The 19,638-nt window shown below is 37.5% G+C and overlaps 1 protein-coding gene across 3 annotated transcripts in view; it reads left to right on the top strand.

Moving 5' to 3' along the window:
* The window catches only part of LOC150086692 (ATP-dependent chromatin remodeler CHD5-like), a 683,856-nt gene that overhangs the window by 215,077 nt on the left and 449,141 nt on the right, over positions 1 to 19,638 (top strand). The gene's annotated exons all lie outside the window — the stretch shown is intronic.

The following is a 19,638-nucleotide window of genomic DNA, read 5'->3' as shown; positions in this document are numbered from 1 at the left end:
TGCCATCGCAAGCACTTTACACTCTCACTACTAATGAATAACTGAGCCCATTGACTTGGCGCGGCGGCTACTATGCACGTATGAACATGTCTCAACATGCAGCAACAAGCAGCTTCCTGTGATTCATTGTTGCGTCATATTGCAAAACTTTCCTAGTACCCTTTGTATAAACTGTCCATCCTATATGAGTGATATGGGGACAGCATCAGTTCATTCATTCCTTAACTGTTATGTTTTCCTCCTGACAAGTAAAGAAATATGGGAAGGCTTGGATTTGAATACCATTGAGATGGGAGGATGTTTTGCTGACTTTTTTTTTCAAAAGAAAGAAAAAAAAACCCTCCCATTTTTACTCCTCCATTCGTTCCAAATGCCTGTCCAGCTCAGCCTTAAATTTATTTAGGCTATCAATTTTCACAACAAAAGATGGAAGTCTGTTCCACCAATCAGCTACCCGCTGGCTAAAGGCAAATTTCCACACAAATATTCTATAACTATCTTTCCTCAATTTGAAACTGTGCCCCTTCAGGTTCATAATCTGAACAAGGGAAAGAATCCCATCAGCATTCAGCTTGCTCAACCCATTCAAGGCCTTATACACCTCAATCAGATCACCTCGCAGGTGCCTACTCTCCAGGCACTGCAATTTGCAGAACTTAAGCCTTTATTGGTAAGATTACTCCTTTGTTCCCCTTACCAGTCTTGTTGCCCTTCTTTGTACTTGTTTTAGCAGCTCTATATCCTTCCTAAAATGAGGCTTCCAGACCTGTACACAGTACCCTAGGTGTGGCCTGACGGTGAGGTGATAATGAGGTGATTATCCCATTATACATTGCCACGTATAATGGGATAATCACCTCACTGTCCTGCTAGCAAAATTCCTATATGCCATTGACAAGACTCCATGACCTGCCCTGGTAGCCCGTCTGCACTACTCGGCAAACTTCATATTTGACTGCACAATTACCCCTAGGTCTTTTTCACTTTCCACTTCCCTGAGAGCAGTACCACAACCGTTGGTATGTTTCTCCTCGGTTATTGCTACCCATACGCAATACTTTGCATTTGTCAATGTTAAACTTCAGTTGCTACTTCTCAGCCCATTTACCCAACTTTATCTAGATCCAGTTGGAATATCATACTGTCTTTACTGTCGTTAACAACCCTGCCAACCTTTGTATCATCTGCAAACTTGGACATTAGGCCTGATATACCTTCATCAATATCATTGATGAATACACAAAACAACAATGGGCTCAACACCGTACCTTGGGGAACTCCACTAATAACATTTGTCCACAAAGAGCAGTGTCCACTGATTACCACTCTTTGTTGTCTCCCACTCAACCATCCCTTTATCCATTGTAGCAACTTACCCTTAATGCCGTACCTCTCCAATTTGTACAGAAGTCTTCCATATGCAACAGTATCAAAAGCTTTCCTGAAATCCAAGTATATGATATCAAAATTATTTTTGGCATTCAGTTCCTTTGTGACCACATCGTAGTATCCAATCAAATTAGTCAGACAATACCTCCCTTTAACAAACCCATGCTGTGTCTTCACTATTACTGCAGTCTTGTCTAGATGATCCTGCAATGCTTCTTTAACCAGTGATTCCATTATTTTCCACGGAACACAAGTTAATAACTCTATTAACTATAAGTTAATAACTATAAGTCTATAGTTACTTGTGTCACCTTTTGAACCCCCTTTGTGAATTGGTGATACATTTGCACACCTCCAGTCCCTGTGGACCTCCCCTGAGTCCAACGAAGCTCTCATAATTATGGTTAAGAGTTTGCTTACTTCCTTTGCTGCCTCCCTTAATATAACTGGATAGATCCTGTCCACTCCAGGTGCCTTTTTTATGTTTAAGTTCAACAATTTCTCCTCCATTTTGCTCTCAGTTATTACAAAATCACTTAGCTCCCTGTTAAGAGTTTGATGAACTTCTGGCACTCCCCTCATTGAATAACTCCTCATGTGTGAATGTAGATGCAAAATATTAATCAGTTGATCGGCTACGTTAGCATCAATTGTCAACCCATCTATGTTAAGTGGTCCAATCTGATTCATCCCTTTCCTTCTAGAGTTTACGTAAGTAAAGAAGTCTTTGCTGTTTTTCTTTGCATCCTTTGCCAAAGATTTCTCGTAATCTGCCTTCGCCTGCCTAACTTCCTTTGCGACTTGATTACAGACTAGTTTATATCTGCTATAGGCTTCTATGTCACCTGATACTTTATATGCATCCCATACATTTTTCTTCTCTGCCACGAGTCTCATTAGTTCATCTGACATCCATTTAGGCCTAAACCTTGAACAGTATTTCTTAGTTGGAATGAAAAGCCTAGTAGCTTCCAAAATTAAGTCCCTGAAGGCTTCCCATTTTAGAATTCAACATTGGTAACATCATCAGTTTATCCCAATGTACAGAATTTAATAATTGTCTGAGACCCCTGTAGTCATCTTTACGAAAGCAAAAGCCCTTCCCTTTAGCCTTGATGGTAGTTACATCTTTAAGTAATTCCCACATCAGTACATTGTGATCGCTGTCACCCAGTGGTTCCTTTATCTGTAAATTCTTAATGCATAAATAATCACTGCTGATAATCAGATCAAGAGTATTACTCCCTCTGGTTGCCTCTCGAACATGTTGCTGTAGAAAACAGTCCACAAATAAATAAATAAATAAACAAATAAATCCACAAAAGTCTTGCTAGTGTGCAAGTGAACAACCAGAAGTTCCAGTCAATATCTGAAAAGTGAAAATTTCCATTATAAGACATTCTGTTTTACTGGCCCACTCTGTTTCTCTGCATAATTTCTCATTATACTCATCAGATTCATTAGGCATATAACACAAATCTACTCTCATTTTTCCTTTCCCAGTGCTTATCTCACACCAAACAGACTCTACATTGCATTGTCCACCAACATCAATTGGATGCACTTCCTTAGATTTTGTGTTTCTTAACTAACAGCATAACCCCTCCTCCCTGTCTATCCTTTCTGTGCAAATTGTACTACCCAAATTCCAATTCTGCACTGCTTATGTCTGTGTTACACCATGTCTCTGATATCCCAACAATATCTGCCTTTGATGTCTTGACTAGCACTTCAAGCTCATCAAATATATTAACTATACTCTTAGCATTGGTGTACATGCAAGTATACATGCACCTGTTTGTTCACTTAGTTACCCTAACACAGTCCATCTATTTACTTGTTCCACTATGACTCCCAGCAGTCCTGGAAATCCCCATTGCCTTGCTTTCCAGGCTGCTGCTCGTTCTAATAGGAGCAGTGCAAGAATCACTTTTGCCTCTGCCTGCGGCCACTGTTAACCTTTTAGTCTGTGTTTCCCCTCAAGCTATCAGTTTTCCAACCCACCTAACACCGCCTCGATAGCATCAGCAAATATTCTTGCACTCTTTCTTTTTAAGTGTACCCCATCCCTGTAGAAGCAGTCTCTCCTGTCAACAAGCACATACCAGGCTGAAAAAAATTCTACCCCTTGAGCTTTGCACAATCTCTCCAGGGCTGAATTGATCGACGAGGCTCTCATCATATACTCTCTCCTATCGTGTGTTGGCAGAATTGCAGACACTTTCACATTCAGTCCTAACTCGCGATTTTTTTGCAACATTGACCTGTATTTGTTGAGTAAATCTGCAAATCTCTTACTCTTAATGTCTTTAGTTCCAACATGTACAGCAATATCACTTTTTGCGCCCTTAAAAGATGGTATCTGCTCTACAACGTCATCAACTTTTTCCCCTGGCAAACATACTCTTGTCCTGTTCCACCTATCCTTCTTGCATAGTATATTCCCCATCTCCTTGAAAATAGTCACCAACAATAAATAGTTCCTTTGGGACCAGCACATTCTGCCTTGGAGATTGCCTCTGGTTACCTGATACACTGGAATCAGCTCTGCCTTTGAGCTAGGTAGCTGAGAGCTTGATGGGCCCTCATTAATTTATTTGAGGGTATTTACCCTACACTTCAAGCTCTCATATACATCCATCAGAACGCTGAGTTGGCACCTAATTCCTTGACACTCCAAACACCTAGTTTTGCACATTTTTTGAGACTGTGATGCATTGGAGAATTGCCCCCTTTGTTTCTCCCCTGAGTCTTAGCACTCTCGCTAGTCTGTGATCTTTGCTTCACAGCTCTGATGCAGCCTGAACTGTTTGTATCATGGTGTCATTTGCCTTTAGGACAATTCAGTACTCTGGTGCTATCAGGATCTTCAACATTTGTTGCAGAATATTGAGGGAGGTTTTGTGCTGACACTTACCCTTCCAATGTTTTGCTATGTCATTGCTCTTTGTTCTCTTATGCAAAGGAGCAACATTGATTATTATTTTGAATCTACAGATGCCATCAGTGTTGTTGTAGAAGATCATGTAATTGGCCATTGCCTGAGCATGCCCAATTACGGTACTGTCTGCTTCACATATCAAAGAAGGACACTGACTATGGTGAAGATGAATATTTTATTATTTTTTTTTTGGTAGTTGTTGGTGCATTGGTTTCTGTGGACATAATGCACCTCCCAAGGTTTTTGCAAGTACTTTGAACCAAGCCTGAGGCGGGATTTGAACCCCTGACCTTTGGGTTGCCAGGCAGGCACTTTACCCATCCGGCTAGCCCAGTCGGCAAGATGAATATTAAGGAGAGGAACAGATGAAGGTTGTAGAATATTGTTTCTTTGGTTTCCTTGTGTTTCTAGCATGTACTGATCAGAAAACTTCAGAAATGATCCACACAGACTGATTTTCGGATTTTGAGTGCAATTTTATAAGAAGATTTGGATGTGGTATGGGAGAAATTAATGAACTCTAGATCATTTTATATTTGAGTTTTGTAAGTAATTACAATTCGGGGATCAAGTTAAATTTTGAAAACTATGGCAATTTTATTATTGTTATGTTAAGTTTTATATCTACCATATTTATTGTTATTATTGTTTATTATTATCAACTTATTTTCATAAGTATTGTTGCATAAAACAAACTTTTCTCCTCAGACAAAAATTCAAAGCCGAGTGATTTCTTACTTTGTCTTCATATGAGATTACTATCTCAAATTTATAAAATGCAGTACCTGAAATTGAACAAAAAGAAAGTGTTCTTAATATGTAAGGAAACATTTAAATTTTATTAATTTATTTATTGGAAAATAATTTTAACAGTTTTTGTTTTTTTTATTATCACTTTCTGTGTATACATTTTAATACTTTTGTTGATTTTTTTTTTTTTTTTTCATCAGTTTCTTTGTAGCTGAAATTTCACTTCATTTATTCGACTCTAGAATAATCAAATAAAATAAAACAAGCGAGCATATTTATAGTGTCTAGTGTCTTAGTGGTTGCTAGTTTAAACAGATATCAGAATCCCAAATTTAATTTAATATATAAATATATGGTGGTTATAATTAAACTGTGGCACTTTGGAACCCATGGTTACAAATTAAATTGTACAGAACTGAAATTTGGAAGAGATAATATCCAATCTGGACTATGTGGAAATGAAAAGCACAAAAAAAAAAAAAAAAAAAACAGTTTAAAAAGTGAAGGGTGCATTTCTGCTAAACAGAGAGTTTCTTCATATTACAGTATACACATCTCATATTATGCCGATTGAATTGTTCATTGTAATGTTAGTAATATGCTAGAAATTCAGAACTGCATAATCATTTGCTGCTCACAGTAGTTCTTATGGTATGCTCACATATCTTAAGACGCTGTCCTTCAATTCTGATAAAGTTTGAGTGTGTTCTTGATAAACTTTGTCGTTGAAATAACCCCATAACCAGAAGTTGCTTGTCTCGAGATCAGGTTGTTGAAGTGGTCAAGCAATTGAGAAATAGCAGGAAATTATGCAGTCATTGCGAAATGAATCTCCGAAGTGCCTGTGCCACTGTGTGAGAAATATGGGGTGAGACATCATCTTAATCGTTGTGCCCAAGCAACTTGAAGGTTTGGTATGACAGGAAATGGAATCACAGATGATGATGTGAAACACCCATCCAGCACAGCTGCAACGAATCTCCTTGTATAGTTCAGATTACAAAATGAATGTTCAAGGTATATATAAAGGATGGTGAACACTTCATTGGCAAGTGCAAATTCATAATAAACATCTTCAAATTAAACCTGTACCAAAATTATGGGCTTCCAGCTTCATTACAAAGATAAGTAATTCTAGCCAGAACCCCAGTAGGCCATACTCATTTAACCCATCTGTTCCTTTTGTCAGGAAATTACTCTCAGTGTAATTACTATCACTCACAGTCAAACATATAATTCTGCAATGTGCTTTGTATAGTAATGCCTGCTTAGTGTCATTCAGTTCTTTTGCAAACTTAAAGGAACCTTTATTGCTTAGCCATATCATGGAAGGAAACTGAAACCTCAGAATTTTTCTCCTTCCTAAAATGAATAAGGTTATATAACTGCTTCCACAGCAACTAACACAGGCGGTATGAACCACTTTCATAGGTGCAATATGGCCTAAGTAGCCATTGCACTGAAATCCCCATTGACAACAACAACAGCTGGGTGATGAGTGCTTCTCGTAGTAACATGTAGAGAATGCAGTGGAATTTTTGGTTGACATGTGGAGGCAACTTGTACTGCCATCAAACTGGAAATGGATATTATCCATAAAATGTTCCAAGGCCACAAATCATTCACTCAGTGCTAGTCAAGAATGGGAGAACAGCAAAGTATGTACATTTCTGAGGATCAGCTGGTGTTACTGCTGCACCATATGGTTATTATACCAGAGTGGCATGTTTCATAGACTCTGAACAATTGACCATTGAGTGTTGAGCTGCCCTGAAACTGTTATGGCATTGTCTAACACATGTTAATTTCTTGTCCCATTGTATGCATGCTAACGTCAGTCTCACAAACAACACTCCTAAAATGGCCACCTGTGCTTTGGACTATGGACAAAATACCTGTTGTCACCAACTGTTAATTATGTTGCTCAACCCATTTTCAAAACTAGTCCTTTTTTCAGCAGAACAAGTAATTGTTGTTTTGGTAATAAAGCTCCCCTACCAGTTGCATGATTCCTCATACCAGGCATCATTTTGATTTTTTGTATACTATATGACTTTATGTACAAACATACCAGCAGTTTCTGATTTATGCATTTACTTTTTACAGTGCTTAATTCATCCTTAATTCAGTGAAAGAAAACAATTCTTTTCTTTCATTTCTGCCTAAAATTGTCCATTTCAAAATTTCAGCTCTGTGCAGTATTCTAGATCTGCTCATCACATATGAACCAGATGACACCATAGGGCTGACAGTACAGGAACCATTAACAGGTAGTGATCACAGAGTTCTAAGTTGAATGAGAGAGAGGTAGCAGTTATTATAGGCAAAGGAATGAGTTTTAATTTCCAGAAAGGAGATTATGATAGCTTTTACATGTCCTTTCTAGCCTACAGAGTGCAAATACATTAGAAATATTCATTTAAAGCTTTAGTCATAAAAGCCTTGAATGCATATATACTATACTGCAGCAGTTCCCAACCGAGTTTCACAAACACCCAGGGGTTCGTGAAATTGTTCCAGGGTGTTTGCACTAAAAATTCTTTAATGACATCTGCTTAGATTTACATAGGCACTTTATTGTAAACTACAAAATTTAACTAATAATAAACAATAAAGTAAAATTAAATTAAATGAAAAGTAAAGAAATTACAAAAGAAAGACACCACATCTCCAACAATTCCTTATAATTACTTTACTATCTTACAGTATATCATGTTAAATATGTTTTCCATACTAAATTTTTTTTCATTCTCAAGGATCATTATTATGTACAGGTACTTTTTTTTTTTTTTTTTTTTTTTTAGAACCTATAGTACTTAGTACTGTGCATGGGTTGAAAAGATGAAAGAAGATACTTGTTGACATTCAACTTGAACTTCTGTAGATTGTAATTTTCAAGAAATACATATGAAGGAAAGTTGTTCCAGAAAACGGAAGTTGAATGAATAAATGAGGAGGAAGAAAAGTTTGTTCTGTGAGTTTGAACTTGGACAGTAAAAGGATGTTGACTGGTTGCAGCATGTGTTCGGACTGCTTTGAAAGAGAGAACAGGAATTATAGAAGCCAATTCAGAAGAACAGTGCTCACTCAAGTATCTATAGAAAAGGCATGCAACAGAAACAGAAAGTCTGAGACAGAGAGTGGAGAGACTCTGTTAGAGATGGGTCATTAATTAACCTAACTGCCCTCTTTTGAATGGAATCTAGAAACCCGAGAGAGGTTTTGGGGGCAGTGCCCCAGATGTGGGAACAGTATTCCATGGTAGGCCAGATTTGCGATTTCTACAGAGTCAACAAATGTTTGGAAGAAAAGTAATGCCGAGAGCGAAAGAGAAAATCCATTTTTTAGATGCAGAGGAAGCAATATTTGTAATGTGCTTTATGCCAAGAGAGATTAGAAGTCAGGGTAGTCCCCAAGATCTTGTCTATCTAGAAAATTGGAGCATCATCGAAGATAAGCATAGGAGCAGAAGAATCCTTTTTGCGAGATATATGACAGGACTGTTTTAGAAGGAGTGAAATTAAGTTATCTTTGCCCCACTGGAGAATTTCCTGGAAATCAGCATTTTAAGGATTTGGCAGTGGATACTCGAAGTTGAAGCTGTTTGAGCAGGGCAAGTTTTCTCAAACTGGAAGGTGGAATGCAATGTGTTATCATCAGAAAAAACTATGGATAGGATTTCTGGTCAGTGGAAAGAGGTCATTAATATACAAGAGGAAAAGAATTATAAATCAATAGGGATTACCTTTATTTTAGATATAGGAAGCTTCTTTTCCAACTCTCCTGGTCCACCTCGCTAATAATTCTTGAGGATGATATTGGGGGGGGGGGGATTATTATATACATTCCTAAGGAATGTAGAGAAAAATCCCCCCCAATATCCAATTTTATTAGACCCCTAAATTTAACTCTAAAGTCCAGCTACAGGACCAAAAGAAATAATCGGTCCATATTTATTAAACAGTTTAGGCCTTCAAAAATCTAATTTTATGCCAATCCACGTAAAGGTTTCCTTGCTGCCAGAGGTATGGGGTTTGAAGACAGAAGTCTTGAGTGCTCATTGTTGAGATCGCACAGTCTGAACACTACAGTTCTGACAGTGGGGAAGATGTCCCACGTGTTTTGCAAAATTGATATCGCCATCCTCAAGAATTATTAGCGAGGTGGACCAGGAGAGTTGGAAAAGAAGCTTCCTATATGTAAAATAAAGGTAATCCCTGTTGATTTATAATATAATAGACTATAGGAATTATCGAGCACTTAATAGCTCTCAATTATCAAATCTATTAGAGGAAAAGAATGGGAGAAAGAACTGAACCTTGGGGAACACCAGCATTAGTGGAGAAGTTAAAGACAGAGCCATCTACCATCACCTGCAGTGAGCGGCCAGAGAGAAAACTGGATACCCAATTACAATGAACAGCTGGAAAACCATAGGATGGAAGCTTATTTAGAAGACTTTTATGCCAAACATGATCAAAAGCCTTTGAAATGTCAAGAGCAATGGCTTGAATTTCACCAAATTTTGTCCATTGATGGGCAGCATTAGTCAGAATATTACCAGTGGAACAACACTGATGGAATCCATACTGGCGATTGTTGATCAGATGAAAGATTTCCAGATAGTTTGAGTTGGTGGTTAATTGATGTCTCCATTACTTTGGAAAAAGTAGAAGTAATCGCAATGGGAGATAATTGGATGGGAGGGATTTGTCACCCTTTTTAGGAACTGGCTGGATATGAGCAAATTTCCAAGCAGAAGCATTAGCATTAGCATTAGCATTAGCAGAGGCATATGATGCAAGAAAGCAAGCTTATTCAGCATCAGCCAAAAAAAAAAAAAAAAAAAAAAAAAAACACCCACTCCCATTTCACCCCTCCGTTCGTTCGAAATACCTGTCCAGTTGAGCTTTAAATTTGTTTAGGCTATCAACTTCAACAACAAGTGATGGAAGTCGGTTCCACCAACCAACCACCCGTTGGCCAAAGGCAAATTTCCGCACATCTATCCGACATCCGGCCTTCCTCAATTTGAATTTATGCCCTCTGAGGTGATTATTCTGAGAAAGATGAAGAATCCCATTGGCATTGAGCATGCTCAAACCATTCAAAGCCTTATACACCTCTATCAGATCACCTCGCCGGTGCCTAGTCTCCAGACTCTGTAATTTGCAAAACTTAAGCCTTTCTTCGTAAGAGCAACCCTTTGTTCCATTTACTAATCTTGTTGCCCTTCTCTGTACCCGTTCCAGCAGCTCTACATCCTTCTTGAAATGAGGCCTCCAGACCTGTATACAGTACTCAAGATGTGGCCTTACCGTTGCCTTATACAAGGGAATAATCACCTCCTTATCCCTGCTAGAAAAATTCCTGTATATCATTGACAAGACACCATGCGCTACTCTTGCAGCTCGTCTGCACTGCTCAGAGAACTTCATATCTGCCTGCACAATTACCCCCAGGTCCTTTTCATTCTCCACCACTGTCAGTGTAGTACCGCAGAGTTGATACGTTGCTCTGGGGTTACTGTTTCCCATATGCAGCACTTTACATTTGTCGATGTTAAACCTCATTTGCCACCTCTCAGCCCATCTGTTCAACCTTTCCAGATCCTGTTGCAGCAGCATAGCGTCAGTATTGTCCTTAACGACCCTGCCAACCTTTGTATCATCTGCAAACTTGGACATTAAACTTGATATCCCATCATCAATATCATTCATAAACACCGAAAACAACAACGGACCCAACACTGAACCTTGAGGAACTCCACTAATAACATTAGTCCACGTTGAGCAGTGTCCATTGATTACCACTCTCTGTCTTCTGCCACTCAACCATCCCCTTATCCATAGCAGCAATTTGCCTCCAATGCCACACTGCTCCAATTTGTGCAGCAGTCTTCCATGTGCAACAGTATCAAAAGCCTTTCTAAGATCCAAATATATAATATCAAAGTTATTCCCTGCATCCAGTTCTTTTGTGACTACATCATAGTATCCAATCAAATTGGTCAGGCAAGACCTGCCCTTAACAAAACCATGCTGCGTCTGAGCTATAACTGAATTCTTGTCTAGATGATCCTGCAGTGCTTCTTTAACCAGTGCCTCCATTAATTTACCTGGAACAGAAGTTAAACTAACAGGTCTATAATTACTTGTGTCAGCCTTTGATCCTCCTTTGTGAATTGGGGTTACATTTGCACATCTCCAGTCTATGGGCACCTCCCCTGAGTCCAAAGAAGCTCTCATAATTATGGCTAGGGGTTTGCATACTTCCTTTGCTGCCTCCTTTAATATAACTGGATAGATCCCATCCACCCCAGGTGCCTTTTTTATGTTTATCCTCAACAATCTCTCCTCCACTTTCCTCTCAGTTATTACAAAATCATCCAGCTCACTGCCAATGTTTACTTTACCTACATCATTCTCCTTCCTGAATAACTCCTCATGCGTGAATGTAGATGCAAAATACTCGTTTAGATTGTTAGCCACCTGAGCAGGATCCTCAACTGTTGAACCATCAATATCCAGTGGACCAATCTGATTCATCCCTTTCCTTTTCGAGTTCAAGTATGTAAAAAACTCTTTTCTGTTTTTCTTTGCATCCTTTGCCAAGGATTTTTCATAGTCTGCCTTTGCCTGCCTAATCTCCTTTGTGACTTGGTTACAGACCAACTTATATCTATCATAGGCTTCCATGTCACCCATTAATTTGTATGTATCCCATGCATTTTTCTTCTCTGCCACATGTCTCATTAGCTCATCTGACAACCATTTAGGCCTAAACCTTGAACAATATTTCTTAGTTGGTATGTAAAGCCTGGTAGCCTCCAAGATTAGTTCCTTGAATGCTTCCCATTTTGAGTTTGCTGTTGGTAACATCATCAGTTGGTCCCACTGTATAGAATTTAAATACTGTCTCAGACCATCATAGTCGCCTTTACGAAAACAAAAACCCTTCCCTTTACCTCTGATGGTAGTTACCTCCTTGAGTAAATCCCACTTCAACACACTGTGATCACTGCCACCTAGTGGTTCATTTATCTGCAGGTTCTTAATGCATGAAGAATCACTACTGATAATCAGATCAAGAGTATTGCTCCCTCTTGTTGCCTCACGAACATGCTGATGTAGAAAACAATCATCCAATAAATCCACAAAAGCCTTGCTAGTGTGCGAGTGACCAACCCACAAATTCCAGTCAATATCTGGGAAATTAAAGTCCCCCATTATAAGACTCTCAGATTTACTGGCCCACTCTATTTCCCTGTACAATATCTTATTATACTCATCAGAGTCATTAGGCCTATAGCACACTCCTACTCTCAATTTTGATTTCCCTATGCTTATGTCGCACCAAACTGACTCGACACTGCCCTGTCCATCGATGTCGACTGGCTTCACTTCCTTGGACTTTATGTGTTTCTTAATTAATAGCATAACCCCTCCTCCCCTCCTGTCCTGTCTATCCTTTCTATACACATTGTATTCCCCAAATTCCAGTTCCGCATTACTTATATCTGTGTGACACCACGTCTCTGATATCCCAACAATATCTGCCTTTGATGTTTTGAGCAATACCTCAAATTCATCAAATTTATTTACCAAACTCCTAGCATTGGTGTACACGCAGGTATACATGCACCTGTTTCTATTCTTAGCTACCCTAACACAACCCATGTGTTTACTTGTACCGCAATGACTACCAGCAGTCTCTGAAATATCCTGCATCTTGTTTTTCAGACTTCTGCTCATTTCAATAGAAGCAGTGCAAGAATCACTTCCACCTCTGCCAGTGGCTACTGTTAATCTATTAGTCCTTGTATCCCCCCCAACTAGCAGTTTTCCGACCCACCTAACACTGCCTCGACAGCATCAGCAAAAATTCTTGCACCCTTTCTATTTAAGTGTATCCCATCCCTGTAGAAGCAATCTCTCCTGTTAACAAGTACAGTCCAGGCTGAAAAAAATTCTACCCCTTGAGCCTTGCACAATCCCTCCAGGGCCGAATTGATCGACAAGGCTCTCATCATATACTCCCTCCTATCGTGTCTGGGCAGAATTGCAGACACTTTCAAGTTCAACCCTAATTCACGGCTTTTTTTCAACAGTGACCTGTACTTGCTAAGTAATTCCGCCGGTCTCCTACTCTTAATATCATTAGTGCCAACGTGTACAACTATATCACCTTTTGTGCCCTTAAAAGATGATATCCGCTCTACAACGTCATCAACCTTTGCCCCTGGCAGACATACCCTGGTCCTATTCCACCTATCCTTTTTACAAAGTATGTTCCCCGTTTCCCTGACAATAGAGTCACCAACAACTACTAGTTCCTGTGGGACCAGCGCATTCTGCCTAGGGGGCTGCTTCTGTGTTGCCTGATGACCAAGTGCAAGCTCTGGCGTTGATGTGGGCAGCTGAGAGCTTGATGGGCCCCTCAATTTATTTCCTTCGAGGGCATCCACCCTGTCCTTCAAGCTCTCATAAAGGCCCATAACAACGCTGAGTTGTCGCCTGATTTCCTTGCACTCCTTACATCGTGCACACACAAAGACATCCCCCTTGGCAGTATCATGTCCCGTACCCGACTGCTCCGCAAACATCAAGCAAACAGTGCATTTTAATAGACTGTGATTCAGAGGGCAACTGCCCCCCTCAGTTCTCCCCTGAACCACAGCACTCCCATTAGCTTGAGCCTTTTGCTTTGCTGCTCTGGTCAGAGTCATGATTCCGATTTAATTCAATAAAATTCAAAACAAAAATTAAATCCTTAAGTTATATCCCAAAACAGTTATGTTATATATATATTTTTTTCGGTATCTAGTGTTTTCTACGAGTTCCCTTTATACAACTTCCGTATCACGTGTACCACTATAGTTATGTATTAATTATTTGTTACGATTAAGTCGTTATATATATATATATATATATATAGAGTTAAAAGTACAATTTAATTGACAATAAAGTTTATCAAGATTAATAGAAAAACACCGAAGAAGGAAACAACATAGAAGGAAAAACACCTTTGGAATAAGAAAGTGAAACAAGACGACACAAAACAGGAGTAAGTTCAGGGGCACAGGTTTTGAGAACAAGTAGAGAAATGCCATCAGGGCATGGAGCTTTCTTAACATTAGATTCGTCAAAATCCTTTTGATGGAAAACTACAGGGGGCATGAATGGAGTGTACTGAGAATGTTTTGAGGTGATTTACCAAGATCATCAATACGTGAATTGGAATAATAATAGAATAAAAATAGGATGCTAGCAGGTCAGCTTTATCTTTGACTGATGTAGCAACAGAACCATCTGGTTTTGACAGAGATGGGCAAAAATTGCAGCCAATAGCTTTGCAAGAGACCAGAATGCTTGACTATCATTTGGACAAGAAGCAAGTTTCCTACTCTTAGCCTGTTCGAAATCTAGTTTGGACTGATTAATAACTGCTTTACAAAGTATAAATAATACTTAATATTAATTCTTATTATTACACAATGTCACTTATAAAAACATAGTACTGGAAATATTTTATAATAAAAATTCAGAAATATTATTCAATTTCAGAGAATATAGGCTTAGTGGTTCGCATTAAAAATATGTTGAAGGGGGTTCACGATAAAAAATATTACGTTAAAAGGGGTTTGAGAGTCAAAAAAGTTTGGGAACCACTGCTATACTCTTAAGAAGCACAAGGGGTATTCAGAGATGGATGAATAAAGAATTAGCCCCCATTTAATAGAGCAGAAAAAGATATCATGGAAAAGTAACAGAGCAATAAAAAGTACTGAAACTCATAACAGCTACATATTGATTTATAATAGCGAACAGAAACGGTTAGGCTTGCAAATGTGGATTATTAAAAATTGCTGACTCAGAGAGCAAAGAGCAGAGACAAGTTTTTCACATATGGGAATACAAAGAAGAGAAGTATAAATTGGATCAGGAAAATCTTAGATAATCCAGATGTTGTAGATGAATTGAGTAGGTAATATGATGTTGCAGATGAATTGAGTAGATACTTTGCATTGATATATATATAGAAGAAGAAAAATACAGAATATTTACATTGATATTTACAGAAATCCCTTAATGGTGAAGAGAAACTGTGCAAGTGAAGCTGGAAAGCATGAAATTAGTAGTACGGTAGAACATCGGTTATCTGGAATAATTTGAAAGGCTGATCTCCTTTTTTTTATTATTTTTATTTTATTTTTTTATTATTTATCAATGGTTGTACAGTAAGTGCTGGTTACATTTGCAAATTGAATTTTGATTTAAATAAGCAAAAGATTGAGTTTACTACCCATTTATAATAGATTGTACAAACAAAAAGCCCAATAAACCAAAAACTGCAAATTGTTTTTATTGTTTTATGGTTGTGACATCTAGAATTCTATGTGACCTTCAGAAATCTGCTTTAGAAAAATATCACAGACTTTTGGGTTTTCTCGGAAACCATGAGTGAACTCCAGATTTGGTAAGAATAATATCGGCCCGAAACTGTGCGATTTAATATATTTCTCAATTTTTTATGGTAAAATGTGAATGAAAAGAAAACATGTAGTTTTAACATTGCAACAAAAAATGGAAATTATTAATAGAATTAGAAAAGGGGAAAAGTTGGGAGATCTCTCCAAAGAGTTTAATATGGGGACTTCAAGAATTTACAATATCAATAAAAATTCCAATGCTATAACAGAATTTGTGTCAATTACGGATAGTGAAGGAGGATCTATCAGCTAAAAAATGATGTCGAAACCTGAAATGCTGCTTTAGAGTGTGCGCTTTATTTGTGGTTCCTTTAGAAGCAAAGTTTAGGTGAACCAGTATCTGGTCCAGTGTTGTGTGAAAAAAGCATTGGATTTTAATCGAAAATTAAGAGGTAATGAAGGCTTTAAGGGAAGCACAGGTTGGCTGGAAAACTTTAAACCGAGACATGGCATACGTGAACTACATATTCAAGGCAAGAAACTTTCTGCAGATGAATTGGCAGCGGTGTCCTTTAAAAATAAGTTTGCTTACGTTATAACAAATTACTCAAAAGAAAACGATTATAATGTTGATGAAATGAGCTTATTATGGAAAGCAATTAACGAGAAAAACCCTAGTCACTAAAAGAGAATTGCCTGCACCAAATTTTAAGATGAGAAAATAGCCAGTTACAATTGCTATGTGTGCAAATACTGCTGGGATGCACAGATTGTCTGTACTCGTTATCGGTAAGTTGAAAAAAAAAAAAAAAACCAAGAGCATTTAAAATACTATATTTCTGATTTTCCCGTTTTGTATAAAAATGCCTAGATGGTTGTTTTTCTTTTCCGAGATTGGTTTATAAATTTTCTTTATTTAATTAATATTAATTATTTAATTTAATCGTAAGATAAGATTAAATTTATTTAATCTTACCTTACATTCGATTATCCCGGAAATTTTGGCTATCCGGAAGAGGTCTGACATCAATTATTTTGGATAACTGATGTTCTACTGTATCGAAATTTCAGAATATTATTTGTTAGAAAAATTTTCAAGCCTAAAGGCAAGTATAAGGCTCTCGGAGTTGATGGTATATACCCATAATTTTGAGGGAGGCAGTAAGAGTGCATTGAACCATCAAGGTTAATTATGAAATTACGAGGGTATCACTGGACTCTGGAGAAATTCCCTAAGATTGAGGAAGTGCAGTGTATTGCCAGTACATAAAGGCAGTTCTAACAGTGAGATGGATAACTACTGACCAGTCAATCTGACTTCAGTAATAGGGATAATCATGGAGGCAATGACTGCAGTGCAGGATCATTTAGATAGAAATAGAATTCTGAATTAAACAGAATATGGTTTTGTAAAGGGAAAATCATGTTTGATTGATCTAGTTAGCTATTTTGACAGTCACTCGAGCTGGATGCAAAAAAATTATTTCAGCATTGTTTACTTGGATTTCAGCAAATCATTTGACTGAGTCCTGCATGAGAGGTTACTGTACAAGCTGGAACACCTTGGAATCACAGGAAAAATCCTTAGATGGACTGCAAGATGGCATGCAGGGCAGGAGGTAGAAGGCTGTGATTAATAGTTATTCTTCAGATTGGAGTAACATGAGAAGTGGGGTTCCCTAAGGATCAATACTAGGACCACTGCTATGTCTAATTTTCCTAAATGACATTGCTGGAGGAATAGTGGGCATCAAAATTTGCAGTTAATGTTAATATCAGTAGAGTGATCAGTGCCATGCTGAACTTCAAACTAACTATACATTTGGTGTGGATTGAATTGAAAAAATAGACAAAGAAGGATTTGGGGATTTCAACATGGGCAGGCATGAAGCTTTCAAAGCAGTGTAGGAAGACCCAGCATGGTATCCTCTCGATGAGTTGAGTTATTGAACATTCTCTTGTAGAGATAGGGAGATCATAATCCCATTGTATAAGCCAATTGTAATACCCACTTGATAAACTTAATTCCCACTTGGAATACTGTGTTCAAGTATGGAGGCTACATCCAAAAAAAGACATTTAGTTTTTTGAATGGGTCCAGAGATGGGCAACGTGCCAGGTGAAATAGGCAAAAGGCATCCATGTGAGGAAAGATTGACTATGTGAGTCACAGAGTTTTGAAACTAGACGCTTCAGAGGAGACTTGATTGAGTTGTATTAAAGCTCTGAGAGGCGAAAATAAAATGAATGAGGATGTAATTTTCACTGTTATAAATGATTCCAGAACTAGGGGCCATAAATTAAAATTATGGGGGGGGGAGAGGTTTAGACCGGATTACAGAAGTTTTAGTAGCAAGTTATTAATTACTGGAATAAGTTACCTCTGTGGGTAGATGAAGCCGACAGCATGGGGAAATTCAGAGGTCAGCTGGATAGATATGTACATGAGAAGTGATACAAATAGGTAGTTTATTCTATTTTATTTTGCTATTTATCTATTATTATTATTTTTTTAATTATTTTGGCTGGTACAACGAAAGGCTAATGCTTCTTTGCACTGTATGGCTAATATTAATACCAATTTCACAGAGCCGAAAACAGAAATACACATAGAGAAAATATCAGCCTATCATGCAGCAACTACAATTTGTATGTACTTATTGTCATTAAAATCTAATGGACCTGAAATAACAGTAGTGTTTCTATATAAAGGAGAATGGGCCTGTGGCACTGGATTCATGATTTAAGAGAATAATACAGCACATCCAGTGGAGACAGTAACTAGATTTTAATAAGTAAGTTAAATTAGGATTAATACAAGTAACTTTCAGGGTAACGAACCCCTTCTTCAGCAAGTGAATAAACAAGTGAATACTAACAAAATATACAGAATACTAACAAAATATAGACGTTAGAGATAGAATAAAATAAATACTAAATGAGCTTTGTGTGCTCAGATGACTTTGAGAGCCCGCACATGACTGCAAGATTGTGCACCAACAATGAGTGCCAATCTAGTGAATCAATGTATGCACAATCTCACGGTCATGTACACACTCTCAAAGTCATCTGAGCACACACGACTCATTTAGTATTTATTTTATTCTGTCTCTAAAATCTATATTTTGATAGTATTCTGTATATTTTGTTAGTATTCTGTATGCGTTTATTCACTTTCTGAAGAAGGGGTTTGTTACCCTGAATGCTACTTGTATTAATCCTAATTTAACTTATTTATTAAAATCTAGTTACTGTATCCACTGGATGTTGCTGTATTATTCTCTTAAAGTAGTGATTTTGACTAGCATGAAATCTTTTTATGTTCATGTGCCACAACGGTTCAAAACTGTAAGTATACACTGCATCCTTTGGACAGAACAGAAAAATACTCCAAAAGCACTTTATTAAATTAAAATATAAGCCCCCCCCCCCCCCAGTTTAAGAAATATTCTGGTTAATGAAGATACTAAAAGTATTACATTTGTTTCTCAAAATTAAATTATATTTAATATTTTCTGAAGAAAAGTAAATTTAACATATCTACAGAATTGAATACTCACAAATGAGATGATGAGCTATTCTAGGTAAATTGTGTTTAGATTAAAACATACAATGAATATGAAGGAAGACACTTCTATGCATACCATGGCAATAAATTTAATAAAGATAACTAATATTAAATTATTAAAATGACCCTGAACTAAAATTAATAAAACGCATTGCTGTAAATTGCATTGAAAACTACAGTTTACAGCACAGTTGGGAAACTGGAAACCACAGGAAGTCTAATACAAGTACTGGATATACATTTGTGTCCATGTTTTGGTTCCAATCTTAGTGCCTTCCTCAGTGATATTAATCTATAAAATTATACTGTAGATTACACAAGATATTAAACATAGTAAACTAATAACAGAAAAATAAAAGAACACCAAGAATGTCCTTAAACAGGCACAACCTGTTAATAGCAAATAACAGGTTGTGCCAGTTATTTGCTATTAACAAATTGTGCCAGTTTAGGTAATAGCAAAATGTTCAGTGTAGTTGATATTAGTCACATTTAGAAACTAAGTTTATTTTATACTAAATAGAATTATAATATATATAAAATAATTATATTACAAAT

This window comes from Mastigoproctus giganteus, chromosome 4, assembly GCF_048544385.1.
Source record: "Mastigoproctus giganteus isolate SK-2022 chromosome 4, ASM4854438v1, whole genome shotgun sequence".
Taxonomy (NCBI): Eukaryota; Metazoa; Arthropoda; class Arachnida; order Uropygi; family Thelyphonidae; genus Mastigoproctus; species Mastigoproctus giganteus.
Note: the sequence above shows the minus strand (reverse complement) of the source record. Positions and strands in the feature narration are given on the sequence as shown.